Source organism: Triticum aestivum, chromosome 3A (genome assembly GCF_018294505.1).
Source record: "Triticum aestivum cultivar Chinese Spring chromosome 3A, IWGSC CS RefSeq v2.1, whole genome shotgun sequence".
In the NCBI taxonomy this organism is placed as follows: domain Eukaryota; kingdom Viridiplantae; phylum Streptophyta; class Magnoliopsida; order Poales; family Poaceae; genus Triticum; species Triticum aestivum.
The window spans coordinates 36,947,969-36,973,010 of NC_057800.1; the positions used below are offsets into that span (position 1 = coordinate 36,947,969).

Consider the following 25,042-nt stretch of genomic DNA (forward strand, 5'->3'; position numbering starts at 1 on the left):
GCTTGATCGGTCAGGCCGTGGAGACGTACGACTACATCAACCAAACGCTTCCGTTGTCGATGTACAAGGGTACGTAGATCACACTCTCCCCTCTCGTTGCTATGCATCACCATGATCTTGCGTGTGCGTAGGAATTTTTTTGAAATTACTATGTTCCCCAATAGCCGGGTGTTCCCAGGGAGCTAGCTGAGCACCACCTAAGAGTCGACTCAAAAGTAAAACCTGTCAAGGAACATCTCCGACGGTCCGCCGTCCAGAAGAGAAAGGCTATTGGCGAGGAGGTGGCTCGGCTCTTAGCAGCGGAGTTCATCCGAGAAATCTACCACTCCGAGTGGCTCGCCAACATTGTCATGGTCCCCAAGAAGGACAAGTCACTTCGCATGTGCATTGACTTTAAACATATCAATTGGGTCTGCCAGAAAGATCATTTTCCTCTCCCCCGCATCGATCAGATAGTCGACTCGACTGCGGGATGTGAGCGACTGTCTTTTTTAGACGCCTATTCCGGGTACCATCAGATCCGTCTGTATGGACCTGACGAGATCAAAACAGCTTTCATCACTCCATTCGGGTGCTTCTATTATATTACCATGCCGTTCGGCCTCAAGAATGCCGGAGCCACATTCATGAGGATGATTCAGAAGTGTTTGCTCACTCAAATCAGTCGGAATGTGGAAGCGTACATGGATGACATTGTGGTCAAGTCACGGAAGGGTTCCGACCTGCTGGCTGACCTTGCTGAAACCTTTGCCAACCTCAGGAGGTATGATATCAAGCTTAATCCACCAAAGTGCACATTCGGAGTTCCTGGCGGAAAATTACTCGGTTTTCTCGTTTCCGAACGGGGAATCGACGCCAATCCAGAAAAAGTCGGTACTATACTCCGAATGAAAAGTCCTGTGCGAGTGCACGACGTCCAGAAGCTTACTGGTTGCTTGGCCGCTTTAAGTCGATTCATATCTCGTCTCGGTGAAAAGGCATTGCCTATTTACCGATTCATGAAGAAGTCCAACAAGTTCGAGTGGACTCCCGAAGCAGATGCAGCATTTGTAGAGCTCAAAGCTCTGCTCTCCACCCAGCTGGTGCTTGCTGCCCCAATCAGCAAGGAGCCTTTGCTGCTTTACATCGCAGCCACGGGACAAGTCGTCAGTACGGTACTTACGGTCGAGCGGGAAGAAGGAAAAGCCTTCAAAGTTCAGCGCCCAGTATATTATATTTCTGAAGTTTTGACCCCGTCGAAGCAAAGATATCCTCATTATCAGAAGCTTGTATATGGGATTTATATGAGCACAAAGAAAGTTGCTCACTACTTCTCTGATCATTCCATTACAGTCATCAGCGACGCTCCATTGTCAGAGATCCTGCACAACAGAGATGCAACTGGTCGAGTGGCAAAATGGGCGATTGAACTCCTTCCTCTAGATATCAAGTTCGAGGCAAAGAAAGCTATCAAGTCCCAGGCAATAGCAGATTTCGTCGCCGAGTGGATTGAACAGCAACTACCGACTCAGGTTCACTCGGAGCATTGGACCATGTTCTTCGATGGTTCCAAAAGGTTCCGGTGCCGGGGTGGTGTTGGTCTCCCCCCGAGGAGATAAGCTCAGATATGTTCTTCAAATCCACTTTGATTCCTCCAATAACAAGGCGAATATGAAGCACTTTTATATGGGTTGCGCATGGCCAATTCACTCGGCGTCCGACGCCTCATGGTCTATGGCGACTCAGATTTGGTGGTTAATCAGGTGATGAAGGAATGGGACGTCAGAAGTCCAGCCATGACTGGTTATTGCAATGCAGTGAGAAAGCTGGAGAAGAATTCGAAGGGTTAGAGCTTCATCACATACCCCGACTGAAAAATCAAGCAGCTGATGATTTGGCAAAAATAGGTTCCAAAAGAGAAGCCATTCCCAGCAATGTGTTTTTGGAACACATCCACACACCATCAGTTCAGGAGGATCCCTTCACTGAAGAGGCCCCGTAGCCAAAAAGTGCCACGGATCCGATTGAAGTTGAAGTTCCAGCCGTGGTCGACCTAATCATGGAAGTCTTGGTCATCACTCCCGACTAGACAGTACCGTACATCGCGTACATCTTAAGGAAAGAACTCTCAGAGGACGAAGAAGAGGCTCGACAGATCGTCTGTCGATCCAAGGCCTTTACAGTCATAAAGGGGCAGTTGTATAGGGAAATAGCGGCTGGAGTCAGTCAGAAGTGTATAACACCAGAAGAAGGTCAGATGATCCTTGATGATATCCACTCGGGGACCTGTGGTCATCATGCGTCCTCTCGGACCATTGTGGCTAAAGCATACCGAGCGGGATTCTACTGGACTAGGGCCAATGAAATGGCAAAAGAGATAGCCCACAAATGTGAAGGATGTCAGTATTACTCCAATATGTCGCACAAACCCGCGTCAGCTCTGAAAACCATTCCACTCGTCTGGCCCTTCGCTGTTTGGGGGCTGGACATGGTTGGACCACTGAAAACGGGCAGGAGCGGCTTCACTCATGTGCTAGTAGCAATCGACAAGTTCACCAAATGGATTGAAGCTAAGCCTATCAAGAATCTTGATGCTTGCACTGCTATCAGTTTCATCAAAGAGTTGATATTCAGATATGGAGTTCCGCACAACATCATCACTGACAATGGGTAAAACTTCGATTCCGACAAATTCAGGGCCTTTTGCGCCTCTCAGGGCACACGAGTCGACTATGCTTCAGTCGCTCACCCTCAGTCGAATGGACAAGCAGAAAGAGCAAACGGCCTAATTCTTAAAGGACTGAAACCTCGATTGATGCGCGATCTCAAGCACGCTGCAGGTGCACGGGTCGACGAGCTTCCATCAGTTCTTTCGGGATTGAGGACGACCCCGAACCGATCGACCGGAAGAACCCCATTCTTTCTGGTCTATGGAGCCGAAGCAGTCTTGCCGAGCGACATGCTTCACAACGCCCCCCGAGTCGAGCTCTACTCTGAAGAAGAAGCAGAACAAGCCCGGCAGGACGCAATCGACCTCCTGGAAGAAGAAAGAGAAATGGCCATGATCCGATCGACCATCTATCAGCAAGACTTGCGTTGATTCCATCCCAGAAATGTGAAGAGTCGAGCCTTCCAGGAAGGAGACTTAGTCCTCCGAGTGGATCAGCAAAAACCACACAAACTCGCTCCTACTTGGGAAGGCCTCTTCATAGTCACCAGAGTCCTCCACAATGGAGCGTATCACCTCTACAATGTCGATCGCCAGATTGATGAGCCACGAGCCTGGAATGCGGAGCTACTCCGCCCCTTTTATACTTGAATTCTCACTCGGATGAGATGTAATAAGAAAAAAAACTCATGTAGTTTATTTATCAAAGACAAGAGCGTTATAATTTTCCCAGCGATTGTTATTATTTTTGTTTGCGTAAGAAATCCCCCAGTGGGTGGCTTCGCTGCGAATCTGCTTCGCCTAAGTTTGTAGAAGTAAAATCCTATCGAGTGGAGAGCAATCCTCCCATTCGGAGGCTTAGCTACGAACCCGTTTTGCCTAAGTATTTAAAAATCCTACCGAGTGGAGAGCAATCCTCCCACTCGGGGGCTTAGCTGCAGTCCGGCACTCACCTAAGTTTGAAAAAAATCCTGTCGAGTGGGGAGCAATCCTCCCACTCGGGGGCTTAGCTGCAGTCCAGTACTCGCCTAAGTTTTCTCAGTCGGAGACTTAGCTGCAGTCCGGTGCTCGCCTAAGTTTGAAAAAATCCTGTCGAGTGGAGAGCAATCCTCCCACTCGGGGGCTTAGCTGCAGCCCAGTACTCGCCTAAGTTTTCTCACTCGAAGACTTAGCTGCAGTCCGGCGCTCGCCTAAGTTTGAAAAAATCCTGTCGAGTGGAGAGCAATCCTCCCACTCAGGGGCTTAGCTGCAGTCCAGTACTCGCCTAAGTCTTCTCACTCGGAGACTTAGCTGCAGTCTGGCACTCGCCTAAGTTTGAAAAAATCCTACCGAGTGGAGAGCAATCCTCCCACTCGGGGGCTTAGCTGCAGTCCAGTACTCGCCTAAGTTTTCTCACTCGGAGACTTAGCTGCAGTCCGGTACTCGCCTAAGTATTTGAAAATCCTACCGAGCGGTGAGCAAACCTCCCACTCGGGGGCTTAGCTGTAGTCCACTACTCGCCTAAGTTTTCTCACTCGGAGACTTAGCTGCAGTCGGTACTCGCCTAAGTATTTGAAAATCCTACCGAGTGGTGAGCAAACCTCCCACTCAGGGGCTTAGCCGTAGTCCAGTACTCGCCTAAGTTTTCTCACTCGGAGACTTAGCTGCAGTCCGGTACTCGCCTAAGTATTTGAAAATCCTACCGAGTGGTGAGAAAACCTCCCACTCGGGGGCTTAGCTGCAGTCCAGTACTTGCCTAAGTTTTCTCACTCGGAGACTTAGCTGCAGTCCAGTACTCGCCTAAGTATTTGAAAATCCTACCGAGTGGTGAGCAAACCTCCCACTCGGGGGCTTAGCTGCAGTCCAGTACTCGCCTAAGTTTGAAAAAATCCTACCGAGTGGAGAGCAAACCTCCCACTCGGGGGCTTAGCTTCAGTCCAGGACTCGCCTAAATTGGAAAAAATCCTACCGAGTGGAGAGCAAACCTCCCACTCGGGGGCTTAGCTGCCGTCCAGTACTCGCCTAAGTACGAAACACATCTCAATCCTCAAGGACGACGAGGTGCAGGTCGACTGCCACCTTCTCCTAGGGAGCTTCACCACAAATACAACGTGCGCCCCATCCCACTCTGCAAGGACGACGAGGTGCAGGACTACTGTCACCTTCTCTTGAGGAGCTTCGCCACAAATACAATGCGCACTCCATCGCCGACCCGCAAGGGCAACAAGGCGCGGGTCGACTGCTTTCTTCTCCTTTGGAGCGGCACTACAAATACAAAAGTTGTCTCGAATGAAGAATGGGTTCACTCAGCAGGGGATTCATGAAGATATTCAACGATAAACCAAGTTCAGATAAATCCTAAAGGTTCTGGACCACAGATCGAAGTGCTCGGGCATTCAGCCCGAAAGAGTTTAATGGTTACAAAAACCACTCGGCATTCCGAGGCAAATTTAAGGTGAGGCATAAAAGTTTGTTCACTCTGCGGGAGGAGGACTAGCAGGCTTGACGAACTCGTCTAAGTCGATGCCGTCGGTGATCCGAGTGGCTGCAGCGATGAAAGTCTCCATAAAAGATCGGAAGTCATGCTTCTGGGTGTTGGCGACCTTGATTGCTGCCAGCTTATCTTGTCGCACCTCCTTGCAATGGACGCGAACCAAAGACAGAGCCACATCAGCGCCACACCGGGTAGAAGACTTCTTCCACTCCTGCACTCGGTCAGGGATTTCGTTAAGTCGAGTCATCAGGGACTCAAGATCATTTTGGAGCGTGGCCTCTGGCCAAAGTGCCGGGTCGATCCGTGACATGGCGACCTTCAGTCGAGCCAAGTAGTCCATGACACCGTCGATGCGGGATTCCAGTCGGAGCAGATTCATGGCAGTTTCATCTTTCACGGGAGAATTGGTTGGATCCAAACCTGGTTCGATCCACCCAGTCTCCTCCTCGAAGTTCTGGCAAAACTCTGCATTCACGATCCAAGAATAAGTCAATTTTCATATGCTGAGTCGACACAAAAAAAACCAATCGGAACAAAATGTGCACCTTCAAGCTTGATGAACAACTTCTTGGCAAGGCTCCTCAGATAGCTCTCTAGATCGTCCCTCCTGCGAGCGATGCCTTCCATCTTCTTGCCTAGGTTGAGGTTCTCCTTCTTCCAGCGCGAGCACTCCTTGTTGGCTTCGTTTAGAGCAGATTTCAGCTTGGTATTCTCTTCTTCCAACCGGCCGACCGAACAGAGCGGTTCTGTCGTCAGCTTCCTTTCGAGCAGCAGCCAAATCTTGATCCTTCTTTGCTAGAGCGTCTCTCAGTTTTTTTTTCCAAAGAAACGATGCTTGATTCAGAAAGAGCGGAAGGGTACTCAATCCTAAGACAGACCAGTCGACAAACTTGTCTTACTAGTGGCGCCGTCCTTGACCTTTTGCAGCTCTGTCTTGGCTAGCTCCAAGTCAAGGTTCAGTTGGATCTACTGTTTCTCCAAGTCAGCAAAGCGAGCTCCAAGATCACAAGATTTCTGAAATCAAAGGAGAGAAGTTATTTTAGAGCGAAAAACAACAAAGACATTAAGTACTAAGACTACGGTCGACTTCCTGCAATCCACCATAGTCTCGGGGACTACACCTAGTGGGTGCACTTTGCGTGCCCCCACCGGTTCTGATCCCACTCGACCGGCCAGCCGAAGTCGAGTGCAGGGAGTAAAAAAAAGGAGAGAAAGTAGAACTCAGACCACAGTCGACTACCAGCAGTCGACCACAGTCTCGGGGATTACACCCAGTGGGTGCACTTGGCGTGCCCCCACCGGTTCTGATCCCACTCGACCAGATCGAGTGGAAGAGACAAACTACCAGTTTGGTTTACACTCGACAAAATACAAAGACTACAGTCGACTGCCAGCAGTCCACCGTAGTCTCGGGGACTACATCCAGTGGGTGCACTCAGCGTGCCCCCACTAGTTCAAAAATTCAATCGACGCAACTAGTGGGTGTACAGATGCAAAGATTTTCGGAAAGAGGCTTCAGATAGCATATCCTAACAGAACAAGCGGCGACCAACTAACCTGAGCGTTGCTCTGGAGAGCCGAGCTGGCATCGTAGGTGGCTTGGCTGGCGTCTCGCACCGTCTTCATCTTCTCCATCATAATGCCCGCCTGGCGTATGGCTTCCCTGGCAGCATTCACCTCGTCCTCTGGGACATGATGGGTCGCAAAAACTGAAGGCAGGTCGACAGGGCCTGAGCAGTCGATGAGGAAGGCAAGGCACTCGACAATGGCACGACGAAGGTAACAGAACCCTGATTGGTGTCGCCAGCGTCCTGAACGACTGGCTCCGCCCTCGGCGTTGATTGTGGCACCTCGCTCGCAGGAGCTTGCCTATTTTTCCTCGTCAAAGGCCTCTCGGGCTCTTCATCATCATCATCAGGGAGGTCAATAATGTTAGGAGCTGTTCCAAGTTCAATCGACAAAATCACATCACCCAATGGTACACATTGCAGTTGAATCAACCAAAATAAAGACAGTATGGCAGAAATCATACCCAGATTAGAAGTGACCGCATCCTCCATCACCTCATCATCGTCCCTGTAAGCTGAGGTCCTGGAAGTAGCAGCGCTGACAGTTCCAAGGTTTGTCCGGTTAAAACAAGAAAAACAAACAGCACATGGCGTCGAGTAAATATAAAGGGAGACACTCACGCAGAAGCGATGGGGATGTCAATCTTAATCTTCGGCAATGGCTTCCGAAGCTTCGGCTCTGCGACTTTGGGATGCTTTGACGCTTTTTCAGTCGGAGTTGGCGAAGAGGTCCGAGGACGCTTTGAAGACTGACCAGCTTGAGCAATCGCCTTTTCACGGGCGCTCGGTCGTTCTTGGTCAAGTTTGGACCGCCTCTCCCTGCGAGGAGGTGACTCGACTTCTTCTTCGTCACTTGGGTCGTTGCTTTCTTCGTCCCCTCCACCGTCAGAATCCCATTCGCCACTGTCGCGGCCGCTCGCCTCTCCTTCCGGGTCCTGCTCTTGCTCTCCGTTGGTCATTGAATACATTTCAATAATGGCCTGAAAGAAAGCAGGAAGAACAAAGTCAGTCAACTTAGTATAGGCAACTGCGCGAGTGAATTCAAATTACAAACAAAAGCTTAGAATCAGACCTTCTCCGGTACATGAGACTGGTCGAATGGAGGAACTCTTCTGGCTCCCCTGGGTTGTCCTTGTTCCCGGTCATGCCCGACAGCCACTTCTCCAGTGTGTCGTCATCGACCTCCTCCGGGTGAATCCGAGTGGAGTCTTCAAGACCCGAATACATCCACATCGAATGGTCTCGAGCTTGAAGAGGCTGGATGCACCGCAGAAGGAAGACCTCCAAGAGATCCATACCGGTGACCCCGTCACGGATAAGCTGGACCACTCGCTCTACCAGCACCCTCACATGCTCCTTCTCCTCCGGGAGCACCTTCAAAGGGGAGGGTTTCCTCACTCAGTCCATGGTGAAAGGAGGGACGCCAGTCGACTGCCCTGGCGTCGACTGGTCTTTGTAATAAAACCAGGTCGACTGCCATCCGCGAACTGAGTCAGGAAGAATCATGGCCGGAAAGGAGCTTTTCCCTCTCATCTGGACACCAAGACCCCCACACATCTGAATCAGTTGAGTCCTCTCGTCACTCGGATTAGCCTTGTTCACCATCTGGGAGTGACAAGTGAAAATGTGCTTGAAAAGGCCCCAGTGAGGCCGACAACCCAGGAAATTCTCACACAAAGAAACAAAAGCGGCGAGATAAACGATTGTGTTGGGATTGAAGTGGTGGAGTTGTGCCCCAAAGAAGTTCAGAAATCCCCGAAAGAAAGGGTGAGGAGGCAAGGAAAATCCACGGTCGACGTGGGTGGCAAGGAGAGTGCACTCACCCTCCCGAGGTTGCGGCTCGGATTCCTTCCCCGGAAGCCGCGCCGATTCATAGGGGATCAGCCCTCCTTCGGCTAGGTCGTCGAGGTCTTCTTGGGTGATCGTTGAGCGGATCCAGTCGCCCTGGATCCAGCCCTTCGGCAGGCCGGTTCGTGAGGAGGATCCGCCCCGACTGGTCGCCTTCCCCTTCGACCTTGCCGTCGCCTTCTTCGCCCGCTCTAGAGCCACCGTCTTCTCCTTCCCCATCATCGCCGGCGAGAAGCGTACGGAGCGGTGGCGCTGGGGCGAGAGCGAGCGCGGCGAGGGAGCGTGAAGAGGAGAAGAGATAATGGGGACGCACTATTCGAAGAGACCCCGGTCCGACGCCTTATATGAGGCCGCTTCCAAGTGGCTGACTGGTAGGCCCGGGCGGCCCTGTCAAATCCCGTAACAATCGCGCGCGCGATACGTGGCGAAAAAGGTGGCGCGGGGTTCGAGGCGGCTCCGCTCTATCCCATCCGATTACTGCGGCCTCCACCGTCCCGCGCGCTTCCCAAAATTCGGATCCCGCGAAATCTGCGGGAAGTAGAACAACTTGTCAGACCGAAGATCTCCTCCGCACCGTCACTCGGAGCCTTTCAAGTAAAGAAACTCACTCGACAAAAAGCTAAGAATGGATCAAGGCGACCGAAAAGGAAGTTGCTGTCACCACTCAGGTTCATTGATCCGAAACCAGATATGCTCATGGAATGAAAAATGAGTCGGGAAGATTCTCAACTCCTTCCCCACTCAAACCTCGATCCATTCGGGGGCTAATGACGAAGCTATGTACCTAGGGTAGGGTCATGGACCTGTCCAAACTGCCCTACCCAAGGACATCTCTAGAAGAAATCACCTTTCAATCGACTTGGAGGTGTTCCATTCGATAGACTTGAAGACACTCGACCAAGAAGCAATCACTCGACCAAGATCCAACCACTCAATGGCCAGGAGACCTAAAGGCACTCCACATGCTAACGGTCGGTTATTAAGTAGCCTTTATGGTCATCATAGCACTTTATTAGGGGCGTTATCGGTAACGCCCGACCTTAATGTATTTAAAACCCTGCATAACTGAGGGCGAGAGGGGTCCGACGAACTCTATATAAGACACCCCCCTCCTCGGTGTAAAGGGTTCACACCCCTGTAAACCATACACGCATAATCCAGTCGACCGCCTCCGGGCTCCGAGACGTAGGGCTATTACTTCCTCCGAGAAGGGCCTGAACTCGTAAACCTCGTGTGCTTACAACTTCTCCATAGCTAAGATCCTGCCTCTCCATACTTACCCCCCTACATTACTATCAGACTTAGAACCACGACAGGACCTAGCAGTTACTCCCATGCGGGTGGGACCCACAACTTATCCACGCAAGCATGCCCGTGCTCATCAGCGTGCCCCGACCCGAGCCAGCAACGAGCCCGAGCCAACCCACCCCACCCCTCCCCCCCGCCCTCCATTGCTTGCCCTGCCCCTTTCCTTTCCCACCTTCTTCTTCCTCTACTCCGGCAATGAAGCGCGCCGCCGGCGAGTGATGTCTAGCTCGACTTCGGCCTCCCGCCAATCATGGACGCAGTATGGTCCACTACCGTTGACAAGATGCCCCGATTGCCCGCGCATGGAGCCTCTGAAGCGTTTGACTTGTGTGAGGGAAGAAAATGGCAACCGTGGGCGCGAGTTTGTGAAATGCTTGAGCAAGCCACAGCCGGGGCAGGTTAGATCTGTGTTCTTGACCAATCCTATGGTCTAATTTCTCTCGATTTCTTTCTTTATTCCTCAAATTAGGGTGGTGGATCTGGGTGGTGGATCTAGGATTCATGCGCCTCCGGCCCCCTGTTTTTCAGGTTCTGAAGAAATGTGGGCATTTTGAGTGGCTCGATGACTATGTTGAAAGGTTGAAATTGGAGGGATCAACCAGAACCAAAGAGCTCAATTTTGGGGGGCGGCTTGCCGTGGAACAAGCCCCCAATTTGGCGGACAGAGCTGATCCGATGATGCACAGTGTAGAACTGAAGTGTGAATTGAAGAAAATTGGCAAGCAACTAAAGCATCTGATCGATTTTAAGCAGCAAGCAAATATGATGGCTGGAGCATTTTATGGTTGTGTCATTGCTATGGGTTTATTTTACTTGATGTTCATCAATTGCTAGAATTTGTTAGAGTTTCAGTTAGTGTGTCAACTAGTTTCAGGGGTGCCCAGTAGTTTGAGTTAGACAGGGACCATTTGTTAGATGAACTTGAATTAGTGTGAAGCAAAACTTGCTTCAATTATTGTAATGATATTCTCAGGGGCCCTATTCAGTGTTCATGCTCTGTTTCCTCTGTTTTTGTTCTTCAGTTAACAGAGTACACACCCAAGTTCAGTTTCTAGTAAAAAACAAAACTAGGCTGCCGAATAGATGTTGGGCCGTGAGAAAATGGGCCATGAGAAAATAACCATGCCCAAGACCAGCCCACCCGCGTAGGGGCACCAGCCCACCTCTAACTTCGGCAAATAAAATGGGGCCCAATAAAATGTTGCTTGTCCTTTTATTTTGGCCTTTTTCTTGCACTAAATTTTGTGATGGATCATTTTTTGATGCACTAAAACTAAATGTTAATTGTTTTTATGCATGTCTACGGTTCCATGAACTAAATGAGTTGCATGCTTGCATGGGGTGCCCGAAGTAAATTAGTTTGCATTTCCTAGTTGCACCCATGTCCATAGTGGGTTTGCATGGGGCTCCAAGTTGCATGTCCATGGTTTGGCCAATATTTTGAAGATGGTGTGTGTGGTGATTGGGGTGTAGAAACCCGGGCCCGTAGCAACCCATAGCAATACACGAATAATAAGCAAAAACAACCCATAGCAATCCACAAATAATAGCACGAAACACACAATATATATAGTAGCATAACGATTATATAGAAGCATAACGATTGCAACCCATAGTTCCACGATAGCCTTACAACTCCATGATAGCCTTACAACTTAAACTACTAATAAAACTTAATAATAGTAGCATAACCATTACAACTTAAAAAACTAATATGATAGATCTATAGCAAGCTAGATAGATAGGGGGCACCAAACGCGGGTTCTTCGGGTTCTTCTTCTCCTCCTCCTCCGGGGCCACCTCGCTCCTCCGGGCGCCGTCCTTCACTCCTCCCCATTGTTGATGGGGTACGGGAGCGTGTGCATAACGCCGTTGTTGGGGAAGATGGCGTTGAAATCGGTGAAGATATTGTAGGTTGTGAAAGCTATGAACTCACAACCAACCCAATACACTCGCCCGAGGAGATGGAAAGCATCGAAAGGGTTAGTGAACGTGGCGAGGAGCCCAACCACAACGCCGTTGTGGTTGACCTTCTCAAGATGGTACACCCGAGGAGAGCCGCGGGGGAGGTGGCAGAAGCCGGCCGCATGGAAGAACTCCGTTAACTCCCTTGCGCCCCTCCACCTCGAGATCGCCCAAACCCTAAGGGTTCTCTCTACATACACTCCGGCCGGGTAGAGCCTTTCCGGCATGGTTGGGGGGAAGCGGTAGGTGGGGGCGTTGTACTGCATGGTGGCGGGGTGGCTCGAGGGCTCGATCAGGTTTGATGGAGAAGAAGGAAGAAGGAGGGCAGAGGAGGCAGAGGATGGGGTGTGGATGAGGGGGTGAGGGAGAGGAAGACGATAGTGTCCGGCTTAAATAGCCGAAGTGCGACATGTTTTCACCCCGTAGAATTAATGGGCGGGCGGCGTTTGGTGGCGCCCCATGAAAGTGTGTACACGAGCGTGGGAAACGGGCTGCGATCCTTCTGTGCCACCGGTCACGGGTCAAGGGGGACAGGCTCACGCATGCGTCTGTGCCGTCGTGGGTCAAGGGGACACGCCTGCCCCGGGTTCTCTACGTGTGCCGCCCATGCATTCATGTCGTAGCCCATTAATTTGCACATCTTGCTAAGGCCTGGCTAGAGGGCAATGTTCGGTCGATGGGAGACGTGACAATAATGGACGCCTTCATTTGCCCATCTTGTAACGGGCAGCACGCCGTTTGAACTGCATCGATACCCACATCGATACCCCATGCCAGTATTGCATCCTCAAAGAGGAGCACGCCATGTACAGCACGCCATGCTGCATTGTGGCCAGGTGCATGCTTTGATGCGATGATGCATCGGTTCTAATGGTAGGCATGTGACAGCTTACTGCGTCGATGGGGGTGGCGGAGCAGGGCTACGTCGAGGGCATGCATGCAACGCACGGGCGCAGTTCTGCGGGTGGGCATGCATGCTGAGGGTAGGCACGGGCACGCATGCAACGATGGAAAGGGCACTGCGTAGGCTTGTTCCATGCACCGCGTCAACTCTTGCCGTTGGATTCAAATGAACGGTCCTGATGCCCCAACAAGAGAGGCTGATCCAAACCCCACCGATTCAACCAATCAGCGCGTCTCATGCGGATCGATGCACACTGTAGCTAACCCTAGCGCCTGATCTCAACCGTCCACGCACAACGATCGACGACCCGGTAGTGTGCGGGGTTTTGAGGGGTTTTGAGAGTGGTTTTGACTGATTAGGGTTGAGCATAACTAATTCAAAAAAAAATCAAAAAATATATAACTTGCGCACATAGTCTTATTATGTCGTATAGTAACGAGAAAAAATATAAATATGGTTTACATACATTTTTACGAAAAATCCTTCACAAAATTGTCATTCCTTGAACAATGTAGTATGGAGTTCAAGGGAGAGAGTAGTGGGCACCCGAGAGTAGGTGGGGTTTTGAAAATGAAAAGTGTGAAAACCTCACCAAAACTTCATTTTGGATTGACTAAGAAAGATCTTAACCTACTTTTCTCATTTTCATGTTTTAAACTTGTTTTATATATAATTTTCTATTAAACCTTGTTTTTTCAAAAAAATAATAATAGAAAAGTAATTCAATAAATAGTGAGACTTTAGATTTACAGTATATAGGTAGATAGATGTGTAGAAAAAATTATTTGGCTGGTTTAGACAAGGTGCCAAAAAAACTTGCTTAAATATGAGGTCGTTTACCCTACCTTTGGAGGTCATTTGAGACACAATTTTCATGACTATGAGTTCAACTTATCAAAAGGGCTCGGAATGATCAGCAAGCAAACATATTTAAGTTGAGGTACTTTAGATAGCATTAAAACATCAATACCCATCCCTCAAATTTGAATTTAAATTTGAATTTTATTTGGCTGGTTTAGACAAGGTACCATCAAACAAGTTCGAATAGAAATACGGGGATACATAGTGACTACCAGTACGCATCAAGTTACAAATATTGTTACATGCCCCAAATTTTCAAATTGTTCTCTGTTCTACCTCTTCCTACCACGTCGCGTGCCCTTCTTCACCTTACCACTTCTTGTTTTTGGTTCTACTACACACACAAGTTCACTGATCATCTTGGTTTTCTTCACTGGTCTTTTCAACACCTCGCCAACACCCTCGTGATCAGTGTCTTCAGTCTTAATGTTGACAGCAGTTTCAGTTTCTTCGATGTGTACCTCAACATGGGTTTCTTCAGTCTGAATCTCAACACGCTCAGGTTTAGTTTCAACCTCGAGAGCAGTTTCCTCAGTCTGAATGTTGACTGCAGCAGGATTTTCTTCAGTCTGCTCAGGCTCAGGCACACTTCTCTTCTTTCTACCGCCATTGACTCTTGCTTTTTTTGTTGGCCAACATTGTTCAACAACAAGGGGCTGACTTGCTCGCTTCCTCCTGGCCATTGGGAAAATGTTATAGATATAGTAATTGGAAAAAAGCACCAAATCAAAACACAGACAAATAAACAAGAACATACTTTGGCTTATCAGGAGTGTAACAACATTTGACAGATCCCACTCCGTGCCCAAGTTCCTGGCACAACTTGCATCTGTTTTTGTTACCTTTTTGGGCCCTTTTTGGCTTCCCATCTTTCTTTCCCTTCTTACTACTCCCACCTTTCTCAAACCATGCCTTGAATCTACTCTATTTAGGCCTGCCAGCCTTTCTTTTCGTCAAGGGAGGACACATGGAAAATTCAATGTCCACTTCAGGCCACTGAGACTGATCTGTAAGTGCTGGAATTGGAGTAGCATATGCAGCTTTGAATCTTGCTACCGAATAATATTCATGCAAATATGGGTGCATGTTTATCTTCGGTTGGGATGCTAAGAAGAGAATGGCATGCTCACATGGTTTACCAGTGTGTTGCCACTCGAGGCAAGTGCAATCATGCAATTCAGTGTTAACAACATGTCTCCTTCCAGTTTTGTTATCTCTAACTTCAGCACCCCAAGGTGAAGATTTTTCAACAAACAAATGTGAAAGACATCTGCTCCTATTGACCACCTGTTGTACCACTGCTGGAAGCTTATCACCTTGCAGACAATCACCTATCCTTCTTCTCAATTCCCACAACCGCATAAGCATGATCCTGATTTGGTCAACCATGTCATGCACAGGCAAATATTTTAACTCCTTCACCTTGTTATTGCAACTCTCTGCCAAATTATTGTTGATGTGGTCACACTTGATGGCAGTGTTGAATGCTGACCTGTATCATAACAAAGAATGGTAGGTGTTCAGCCATGGACCAAACTCATCACATGCTGCCATTATCTTATCAAGATGATATTTGTGTGTTTGTCTAATGTAAGATCTTGCTGCTGGCCACATGCGCCCAAATTCTTCTCCTTTAAATTTTTTGATCAAATTCATCCACAAATGACCGAAGCACTCCCTCTGCTCAACATGTGGGAAAACATTTTTCACTGAATTTTCAAGCCCCTTACATGCATCTGTGTGTATAGCCAAAGGTGGCACTGGCCCTAGGCATCTTTTCAAATGGATCATGAACCATGTCCATGAAGCCTCTGTTTTTGACTGAAGCAAGCCAACAGCAATAGGAAACATCCAGTTATGTCCATCTAGAGCATTGCATGCTGCCAACTGACCATTCCACTTGCCTGTCAAAAATGATGAATCTATGCTCAAATATGGACGGCACCCTGCTTTGAACCCATCGATGCAAGGCTTCAAAGCCATAAAAAACTTGGAGAACTTGACTTCACCTTCGGCTGATACTTCTGTATCTATCTCCACAACACTGCCAGGTGACCTCTTTTTCACTTCTGCTTTGAAGTTGTAAAGCATCCTAAATGTATTTGCCCAATCACCATATAAATTTTTCATTGCCCTTTGTTTTGCCTTCCACACTGTGGTATATTTCAGTTTAATGGGGTACATCTTTTTCAAGTCTACTTTGAGTTTCTTGGCAGTAGTGTTTGGTGTTTTGGCTAAAATTGGGGTGATCTTTTCTGCAACCGAAAGTTGTGATGTCATGGTTGATATTCTCTGTGAACTTGTAATAGAAGTAAATTGATTGGGGATTTGGTTAACCCTGACAGTACTTCCATCAGGTTGCAGTCTAGCAGATATGTACCGCTTGCAAGGCTTCACACTACCATCAAATCCTCTGCACCTCGCATAAAACTTCTTTCTATCAGTCCAAATAGTCTTGGCATCAAACTCATGTTTCACTGCATAAGTCTTGAAACACATCCTAAACTCCTTCATGCTTGGGAACAACTTGCCTACTTTAATGATAGGGTTTTCTTTGTCATACACATGCACCAGGTCATCATCATGTGCATCATCTACCTCATCTGCAGCTTGTTCCATCAACTGTCCATCTACTTCTTCATCAGCATTAGCAGGCAAACTAGATTCACCCCTCTCCTGCTTATCTCTGTCATCAACTGGAATGCCAAAAAGTTTGGCCATCTCAATGTCAGGCATTGGTGCAATGACCAAATCAGTAGGCTCATCTAATTCAACTACATTCCAATCAACAGTTGATGCAGTTTCAGTTTCAGTTTCAGTCACCCGTCCCTCTTCGGGTATTACTAGTTCAGTACACATAGGAATCAATGGCCTCTGTGTAGCCCAATCATCATCTACCATCTGCGCAGCCAATTGTGATGGCACATATCCAACCTTCAAAAAAATGTTCAGATCAACGAGCTCAGCAAAAAAATTAGCCCATTTGCTTGTCCAGCCATTTTGCCGATTGATTTCTTCAACAATCTGTTCACCATCTTCTATTCTCACATACTCTCCTTTCCAATCATCAAACCGCAACAGTGATACTTCTTGCTCTGGACCCCAAACAATATTCTCCTCAATTTTTTCCACTCATTTCTTCACTGTCGTCTCTCCCATGTTCTGTAGAACTTGTGGATCAATCTCTGTAAACTCAACCTCCCATTTAACAATAGTGTCTCTCTCAATGTTCTGTATGCTACCATCAACTAATTTTGCCTTTGATGGAAAGAAATTGACTGTCAATTCGAAGGTCCGAGCGGCAGCATCCCCTCTGTCAGTGGCGGACAGTATGATCCTGTGAGAAAGAGCAAACGAGGACACCCCCTAATTGCATGCAAAATTGGATCGGAGAGAGGCGCATTACCTATTCGAAGTTGAATCTGGCAGCTCCATCTCAGTATGCCCACGGGCTCCCCTCACAACCTATCGATTCCGCAAGCGAAAACAGAGGAAAGAGCTGAGATCTACGGGTCGGAGAGAGGAACGGGAGGGCGACTAGGGTTTGAATTCACTCACCATTTTCTGAGGACGAAGGCTCCGCCGCCGTTGAGAACGAGGGCTCCGTCGCCGCCACCGAGAACGCAAGATCCGCCGCCACCGGAGAAGAAGGGGGCAGAGTGGCGGGCCTGGCACGGTCGGGCGGCAGGACACGGTCAGCTGTTTTGAGGAACAATTAAGTTGGACCCACATGTCCTAACATAAACGGGCGGGCTTGGTTGACGACCAATTTAACCACATTTAACAGCCATGTCGTGCGTGGGCTATTTACCTGCTTAAAATTGTCGCACCACAGCCATTCGCTCGAATAACGTCGCACTCTTACCAATTCACCTTAAAAACGTCGCACAGGAGCTATTGACCCGAACTGCGCAGGCTACAATTACCAGACTTGTTGGCTCCCCTGTTCTATGTGCATAGAGAAGGTATTCATAGTAATAATTATTCCCATCATGTGCAGTCTAATATACCGGTGTTGCTTTATTTTCAAACCTACATGAATCTCAATTGATCCTGGAGCAGTTCGTTGGTAAAGAATACCCGGTGAAACTAATCAATTTGCTATCTGAATAATTTCTATATGTTAAACTCGTCATCGACTGTTAGCTTCATCGGCTGTGTTTCCTTGGATGCTTTCCAAAAACGGATGTGCAGAAAGATTTCTTTCAGGAGACCGGATATCACTTAAATACGATTTATGCTACTTTTACAGTATCGTTAAATGCCGGTCGGCAGTATTAGCTTAAAAGAAACTCCCGATATCAAACTACATAATGCAATGATGGTAATATTTCCTTTTTATTGAAGGATAAGAAGTTTCATACAGATAAGAAGCAAACAGCAAATGCTAAAACACTACTAATTAGAAGAAAATTTAAATCTCTGCATGATCCAATGTCCCACGAGTTCTATTTTAATTTTGGAGTGGTGTCTGAAGCTCTACATGTATTTGGTCAAACGTAGAAATAATTGATCTTTTAACTGAGTGTATATGCTATCTATTAAGGGGCGGAGGGAGATTTTAGATTGATCTTGCTGATATGCTCCAGCACAAACAAACTGATGCATGAACATACTACACGAACATGGTTTAGACGGTTGCATCATCTTTGAATAGTTTGCTCAATGTAAAAGGCCCAATTGCTGACCTGTTCAATGCACTTAGAATGAGATTAAATTAAATCTGCTCACAAGCTAAGTGGTTGAGATTATATCTACTTATCATGTCAAGGCGTGTATCCTACCCCAAGTTGTGAAATTTCTGATCATCCACCTGCCTCACTTGCTGAATAAGTAGTAAATATCAATATCATGCCTAACACTGCTAGTGCCAGGGCACGTTTCCTACCTAGTTGGACCAAAAATTGTGCAGCCACTAAACTAAGGAGATCAATCTCAGGAGCAGCGGCGCCGAAATCTATACTACCCAGAAGAATAATCGCACATGAATACATGATTAGTTTATCAGGTTTGCTATTTCACATCTAGATGTGAAATAACTATCTCACATCTAAATCCACAGCCGTTGGATACAATAATCACGATTCCTTGTTTTAGCGCTGTGTTGGTTTCTTTCGCGATTTACGCACGTATGTCTGTGTTTGTCTGTGTGTTTGTTCAGGCCCATGTGTTCCGCCGGCCTTGTGTGTGTGTTAGGCCGTATGTTTGTTCAGCCCATGTGTTTTGTCGTTCATTTTCCCAGAAATTGTTCTAGTCTATTATCGTCTATTATCGTGCACAGAGCCGGCCAGTAGTGACGTGAGCTTAGGATCAGCTTGCAGTTTTACAATCCTCTCGTTTTTTCCCCATTTGACTCCCAGTATTTGTTTTTCTTTTTCGTTTCTGTTTTATTTTCCTTTTTTGTTTTTTATTTCATTATTTTGTTTTAAATTATACACTTTTATTCATGATTTTTTTGTATTTATATTTTTTATTTTCACCTTTTCCTTTATTTTTTCCTTTTATTCTTTATTTATTTGTTTAAAATTCATGAACTTGTTTTCATTCTGCCATATGTTTGCTTTAAATGTCGTGCAAATCTTGATTCCATGTTATTTTGTCACATGCGTTCTGTGTCACGTTGTGTGTTTGATGTCTATTTGTCGACCTTTTCGCGCGTGTGTCTTCTGTTAGGCCGTTTTCGCAGCGCGGTCTGAGGTCTAATTTCGGATTGGTTTGTTAATTATTATCTAAATGAGAGTTAACAATTTTTCATCTAATTCATATACTGTTAGATACACATGCTTCCGAGTCATGCTCGTTGTCCTTGCGTCGTGTTTTTTGTTTGTCCTTCATGAAGCAATGAGACACGATATGACATTTTTTTAGTGGGCCATTATTATGTCTTGCGTATTGATTTTTTTTGTGGGCTTAGCCTTTTTGTGCAAGGACACATGTCTTTTTGTTCTCTGTTTTCTTTTATTTTGGTTTGACCGTGTAGCTAGAGAGGAGTGTAACTAGATTTTTTATTTCAAATTTGCTAAATCTAATCTAGATAAGTTTTAGCTCACCTAAGTCTATAACTGTCTGATTTTTTTGCTTTAATGTTCACGCAAACTCGATCATGCCGTCAGCTTGTTCTTGTTTGTCGCGCGTCCTCTTGTCCCGTTTATTTTGTGTCTCATGTTCTCGCATTTATTTTCACATGGGCCTATATATGTTGGTGTTTGGGGGGCTCGACTATGAAGCTTATTCCCCATCTTCTCACTGATTGATCTTTGACCGCGGTTATTTTTCCTATGTTTTATTTTTCATCCCAGTTATAGGTCCACCCTTGACATACAACTCGCATGTAGTTTGTTTCATCCTAGTTACAAAGTCGACCATTGAGTCGCAACTGGGCCCGTAGTTTCGTAGTTGTCCCAGGTGCAAGTCTACCATCGACTCGCAACTGGAGCATGTGTTTTTATTTTTCATCCCAGTTGCAGGTCCACTATTGACACGCAACTTGGCATGTAGTTTGCCTCATCCTAGTTGCAAGTCGACCCTTGACTCGCAATTAGGCTCGTAATTGTCAGACTTGCAAGCCCACTCCCGACCCACAACTGGAGCATGTGTTTTTATTTTTCATCCCAGTTGCAAGTCCAGCCTTGACTCGCAACTGGGCACATAGCTTGTTTCATCCCAGTTGCAAGTCGACCCTTGACTCGCAACTGGCTCGTAATTTCGTAGTTGTCCCAGTTCCAAGTCCCCCTAGACTCATAACTGGACTCATAGTTGTCCAAGTTGCAAGCCCACCCTCTACTCACAACTAGAGCATGTGTTTTGCTTTTATTCCCAGTTGCAAGTCTACCTTTTGATTGCAACTGGCTCATAGCTTGTTTCATTTGAGTTGCCAATCGTCCCTTAACTCGCAACTGGCCTCGTAGTTTCGTAGTTGTCTCAGTTGCATGTCCACTCTTGACTCGCAATTGGGCTCGTAGTCGTCCCAGGTGCAAGCCCACCCCTCCGAGTTGCAAGCCCACCTTTTGACTCGCAACTGGGCCTGTGTTTTGTCTTTCATCTCACTTGCAAGTCCACAATTGACTTGCAACTTGAATTGTAGTTTGTTTCATCCTAGTTGCAAGTCGACCCTTGACTCACAACTGGGCTTGTAGTTTCGTAGTTGTCCCAATTGCAAATCCGTCTTTAACTCGCCAATTGGGTTCATTACTTCTCCCAATTGCAAGCTGACCCTCGACCTGCAACTAGGCACTTGTTTTGTTTTTCATCCCAGTTGCAAGTCCACCCTTGACTCGCAACTGGGACCGTAGTTTGTTTCATCCTAGTTGCAAGTTGACACAATTGGGTCATCTGTTTCATAGTTGTCTTAATTGCAAGTCCATCCTCGACTCGCAACTGGGATCATAATTTGTTGTTGTCCCAGTTGCAAGTCCACCCTCGACTCGCAACTGGTCCCATAGTTTGTTGATTCCCCAGTTGCAAGTCTACCCTCGAATCGCAACTGGGATGTGTTTGTTTTTCATCCCAGTTGCAAGTCCAACCTCAACTCACAACTCGTATCATAGTTTTATATACTTGTCTCAGTTACAGGTGCACCCTCGACTCGCAACTAGGCCTGTATTTTTTTATCCCAGTTGCAAACCCGCCCTTGACTCGCAACTAGGCCTGTGTTTTTGTCTTTCATCCTAGTTGCAAGTCCATCCTTGACTCACAATTAGGTCTGTAGCTTCTTTTATCCCAGTTGTAAGTCGAACCTTGACTCACAACTGGTCTCATAGTTTTTAGTTGTCCCAGTTGTAAGTCCATCCTCAACTCACAACTTGCATTTTTTGTCTCTAGTTGTATGTCCACCCTCGACTTGCCACTGGTCACGATGTTTCTTTTGAATTGTAACTGGTCCTTACTTTTTTGCATTTGCTGCAAGTTCATCCTCAAGTTGCAACCGAGTATCACTTTTTCATGTCAATTGTAAGTCCACCATTTCTTACAACTAAGGGTTGACTTTTTTGCCAGTTGTAGGTCCACCATTGATTCGTAACTCGTCCTGTAGTTTGTTTCATCCTAGTTGCAAGTCGAACCTTGAATCACGACTAGGCTCATAATTTTATAGTTGTTCCAGTTGCAAGTCCATCCTCGACTCGCAATTGGGCTCGTAGTTGTCCACCCGCAAATCGCAACTAGTGCATGTGTTCTATTTTTCATCCCAGTTGCAAGTCCATCCTTGACACACAACTAGACCCATAACATGTTTCATCCTAGTTGCAAGTCGACCCTTGAGTCGTAACTGGGTTCGTAGTTCCTTAGTTGTCTGAGTTACAAGTCCACATTTGACTAGCAACTAAACTCATAGTTGTCTGAGTTGCAAGCCACCCCTTGACTTGCAACTAGAGCATGTATTTTCGTCCTAGTTGCAAGTTCACCATCGACTCACAACGGGGTCGGTAGTATGTTTTTATCTTAGTTGCAAGTCGACACTCTACTCGCAACTGTGCCCAAAGTTTTTATGTTGTCCCAGTTGCAAGTCCACCCTTGACTCACAACTGGGTTCGTAGTTTTGTAGTTGTCCCAGTTGCAAGTCCATCCTCGACTCGCAACTAGCTCATAGTTGTCCGAGTTGCATGTCCACCCCTCGACTCGTAACGGGTGCATGTGTTTTGTTTTTTTGTCCCAGTTGTAAGTTCACCCTTGACTTGCAATTGTAACCATATAACTTGTTTAATTCCGGTTGCAACTTGACCCTTGAGTCACTACTGGGCTCATAGTTTCGTAGTTGTCCCAGTTGCAAGTCCACACTTGACACGCAACTGAACTCATAGTTATCTGAGTTGTAAGCCACCCCTCCACTCGCAACTGAGGGCTGTGTTTTGTCCTAGTTGCAAGCTCACCCACGTCTCGCAACTGGTCCGGTAATATGTTTTTCATCTCAGTTGCAAGTCCACACTCGACTCGGAATTGCGCTCGTAGTTCTTATGTTGTCCCAGTTACAATTCCACCCTCGACTCACACCTAGGTTCGTTGTTGTTTTTCCCTAGTTGTAAGTCCACCCTCGACTCACAACAAGGCCCATAGTTTTTTCTTTGTTTTGTGTTAGCTGCAAGCCCATCATAGTCATACTACTACCCTCGTAGTTTTCTTTTTGTCTCGGTTGCAAGTCCACACCCCAACTCCGCAACCTGCCCTATAGGTGTTGTGTCCCACTTGCAAGCTCAGCATCGACCCACAACTAGCCCCATAGTTATTTTCATCCTAGTTGCAAGACTAGCCTCGACCCGCAGCTGAACCACGTAGTTGTTTTTATCTCAGTTACAAGTCCATCGTCGACTCGCAACCAAGCATGTAGTTGTGTTTCATTAGTTGCAATCTTACCCTTGACTCGCAACTGGGCTCATAATTGTTTGCGTCCCAGTTGCAAGTCCACCCTCGACATGCAGCTGAGCACATAATTGTTTGTTGTATTTTCTACTGCGAGTTGCAAGCCCATGCTAGTCTATCATAACTGGGCCTCTGTGGTTGTTTTCTTCCCAATTTCAAGCCCACCCTCAACCGATCAAAATTATCGTCGACTCGCAATAGGTCCCCGTAGTTATTTTTGTCCCAGTTGCAAGTTTACCCTCAACTCGCAATTGCGCCCATTTTGTTGTTGTTGTTGTTGTTGTTGTTGTTGTTATCACAGTTGCATGTCCACCCTTGACTCGCAACTGGGGCCCATTTTTTGTTGTTGTTATCACATTTATGTGTCCCCACTCGACTCGCAAATTGGGTGTGTAGTTGTTTTCATTCGAGTAGCAAGCCACACCCTCGACTCGCAACCGGCCCATAGGTTTTCCTGACAAGGGAGGATGCAACTGGCCTGTTGTAGGAATTTCAGGCCACAAATTATGTTTGCTGACTAATTGGGAGCACAAATTCGATTTTTTTTCAACGGTGCTGTTGCAGTGAGACGTGGGCACGAAGCCTACAGAAATATGCGACACTCATGCTTTTTTTGTTGTCCTTTATTTTCAAACTAAAATACAGGAGAGGTCAACCGCGTCGTTGTTGTAGAGAGAAAAGCAATGGCCAAGCAATCAGAGCACCAAGGGCGATTTTGCTACATGATTTTCCAACAATACTTTCATTTTAAACTCTTGCACATGCAAACAAGCAATTCTGACCATGACCAATTATTCCAACAAATTAAGGGAGAGAAGGGGAGATTGTATTTGTTTGTTTTGTAAGTCGTGTCAAAACTAAGACAGTCACCGTAGAGATCATATTGTTCCCCTAAGTGCCCATCAGACTAGAAGATGCATAGAACATTGTTTGTGTTTCTTGAATCTACTTTGATTTTTGTAGTAGAATCTTGAGCCAACAACCTGCCTCCCCCCTAGAGTTGTCCAGGACCATCATCATTTCCTTCTTGTTGTTTTCCTTCCTCAACGGCACCCTCATATTAGTACATATTCCTCTGCGTAAGGGAGTGGAGCATTATATGAATGAAATGATATAATGCCATGATTTTTCTTGCTGTCATCTTCACAGAGTTGAATGCTCTCACAAACAGAGTAATTATTTTCGGGCAGTTTTTTCGGCACGGGTTTGATCAGCTTCCTCATTTTTTCCCTTTCTTTTCATCTTTTTTCAGTTGCATGAACTTTTTCCAATTTTGTTTTTTTTAATTCATGAAATTTTTACAAATTTCTTGAACCCTATTGTGAACTCTTTTTCCAAAAAATGTTAACATTTTTAAATTCATGAAATTTTTAATTTTCACTTTTCCCCTCAAATTACGTCATTTGCCAAGTCATGACTTTTTTCAAATTCGTTAATTTTTAAGAACTATTTTTGTGAACTTTTTTCAAATTACGAACCTTCTCAAGTTGTGAACTTTTGAAAAAATTATGAACTTTTTAAAATTCATTATATTTTTATTTTAATGAACACTTTGCAAATTTATGGTTTTTTAAAGTCAACGTTTGTTGGTCAACAGTCAATGTTTTAAAATTCGCAAACTTTTCTAGATGTTCGTGAGGAAAAAAGTGCTAACAACGCCCGCAAAAAAAATGAGCTAGCAAGCAACCTGTAGCTACCTAGCAATGCATGTGTAGACTTCCCTCAAAAGAAGAACCTGTGCGACCTAGCGACCTAGCGACCTGTAGCATTCTAAAACGCGGCCTAGCAAAAAATCTGTAGCAAAAAACCTATAACAACCTAGCTGCCAATGGGCCACAGCCCGCTAGGGAAGGGCGTGAGCACCAAACGAGTCTCCGTCGCTTCCTACTAACACGAGATCTCGACAAACAAACAATTCGAGACCAACAAACAAACAAACAAACAAGATCACAAAGAGTGTTTATGTCAACTTAGATGTGATATAGACTAGATGTGATATAGTCTGACCCTTAGTTTATAAGCAGGACCGGAAGAATAAACGAATCGGATACCAAAATCACCTAGAAACCGCCCCTCCTGGAGTACCAGCAGATTGGGGAACTCGATGGGCGGCG

At 46.5% G+C, this 25,042-nt stretch overlaps 1 protein-coding gene across 1 annotated transcript in view; it reads right to left on the bottom strand.

Annotated features, from left to right (window-relative positions):
* The window catches only part of LOC123056685 (probable leucine-rich repeat receptor-like protein kinase At1g35710), a 44,658-nt gene that overhangs the window by 12,341 nt on the left and 7,275 nt on the right, over positions 1-25,042 (bottom strand). The gene's annotated exons all lie outside the window — the stretch shown is intronic.